Genomic DNA, 2,328 nt, shown 5'->3' with positions numbered 1-2,328 from the left:
AGATTATAATAAGAATTAGATAAATGAAATGCATGTCAAGTGCAGAGAAAATGCCCCTCCCCTGCACTCAGTTGGTATTATCTATTATTACCTGGCAGTAAATGTCTGATACCTGAACAGTATAACTCACAGCATTTAGAGTGAATTAAAGAAGAAACATGTAGTTTAAGGAGAAATCACCAATTTGAAAAAATAGGCTTGTCTCAAAAAGGTTTTCATAGAAACATACTGAGCAAGCAATATTAATTTCTGGGACAAAAGCTGAGTGTGAGCACAAACAGTTATTAAAGTCAAAGAGGAACTGTTGGTTTTTTGTTTTGTTTTGTTTTTCACGCATGCAAAAGCAAAGGGCTTTATTATGAACTTAGGCACGGCCAGCCTAAACTCGGGCTCAGGACTTCAACAACACACTGGATCCATGGGGAAGAGGAATTGTTTTTGATAAAAGGTTACATTCTGTTCCACATGCTTCAATTTTAACTTGAATCTCAAAGAAAATAAAGCTCAGATTTAGTTTTTCATTGACATTTACCTATCAGTTTTGATTGTTTACATTTTTTTAACCTAAATTTCCTGCACTCATTGAAGAGTGGGAATAGAGCATTCTAATTCATCGTAGTCCTGGGCAGCACATTAGTTACTTGAAAATACGATACAAATGAAGATACTTGCTATCAATCATGGGAAGTTTTCAGATCTTATCAGGAAAGAAACACAATATTTATTAAAAACTATTTTTCTGTTTCAGTCTTAATGTCTTCAAGTGCTGTGGTAATGTAGATGGTGATACACAGTTCTTATTTGAGTTGTATGACAACAAAAATATACCAATTAGATGATATAATTGGATCTAACTACATTTTCCCTGGAGTATGGGCAAGTTTTAATCCTCCTAACATGTTTACATGCCTAACATTAGTTTGTTGCAAATATTGGACCCTTCCATAGCTTGCCCCCCAAAGAGCTTAAATTGCCTTGCTGAGCGATTAGCGGGACTTTGGGAGGATGTTTCTGGGACTCAAAATGTAGAGACACACTTAGATAAGTATAAAGCTCTTAAGAATCCATGGATCATTTTGCCTTTTTTTCCCCTTGATATAGAACTAGAAACAGCCTGGGAGTGTGAATATTTTAAATAGATTCATCTCTCAATTTCATCAGAGGAGTAAACGACTGGTAAGTCAAAACTTGGAGAAATTAATTACAGCATCCTGTTTGCGATCTAAATCTCACTAATATTTCCTCGCTTTATCCTGAAAATAGTTACGTAAATGAGAGAGCACTACTTGAGGCTGTAAGCATAGCAGCTATTAAGGAAGAAGAAAACTCAGATCAAGAAAGGAAGCCACTCCTCAAGCTTAGAGGTACATATGCAAATGACATTATAGTGCATCTTCTTCTTTCAAATTATTGATGAGATCTCAATTTCATATGCTTTAACAGGATATATCCAATTTTTCCATCAGTCAAGCTTTCCTCATTTAGTGTCATACAACTTTACATTAAATTTTAGACCATTGCTGAATAATTTTCACAACAAAACTCTTAGGTAGCAATTGGCCGCATTTAAAGAAGGAAAAAAGGAGGCTCCAGATCTTTGAGATTCAAATCTAAGCACTCTAAAATAAAATTCAGTCTTCTTTTGCCTCTTCAAAAACGTTTGCTCTGCCTTTCCTCCCTCCCCCACAGCAGATAGAATGAGAACACTAGATTCCTCCATGTGGTGTTAAGACAGCATTGCAGAGCAGGTGTACTGCAGCCAAGCAATTTGAGTATTATCACTGGACCTATAATCTGCTGAAAAAATTAGTTCTCTCTCCCAAATGTGTGCAATTGCAATTATTTGACCATCTTCCATAGTTGCTATGACCACCATATTTTTTTTAATGTTTTATTTATTTTTGATACAGAGAGAGACAGAGCATGAGAGGGAAAGGGGCAGAGAGAGAAGGAGACACAGAACCGGAAGCAGGCTCCAGACTCTGAGCTAGCTGTCAGCACAGAGCCTGATGCGGGGCTGGAACCTACGAACGTGAGATCAGACCTGAGCGAGTCGGAGGCTTAACCGACTCAGCCACCCAGGCACCCCCCTGCTATGACCACCATATTTTTAAAAATATTTTTAAATAGTTGAGATATAGGGGCACCTGGGTGGCTCAGTCGGTTGAGCGTCTGACTTCAGCTCAGGTCATGATCTCAAAGGTTTGTGGATTTGAGCCCCGCATTTGGCTCTGTGCTGACAGCTAGCTCAGAGCCTAGAGCCTGCTTCAGATTCTGTATCTCCCTCTCTCTCTGACCCTCCCCTGCTCATGGTGTGTGTGTGTCTCT

This window comes from Suricata suricatta, chromosome 13 (assembly GCF_006229205.1).
Source record: "Suricata suricatta isolate VVHF042 chromosome 13, meerkat_22Aug2017_6uvM2_HiC, whole genome shotgun sequence".
Lineage (NCBI taxonomy): Eukaryota > Metazoa > Chordata > Mammalia > Carnivora > Herpestidae > Suricata > Suricata suricatta.
This window is presented reverse-complemented; position numbering follows the sequence as displayed.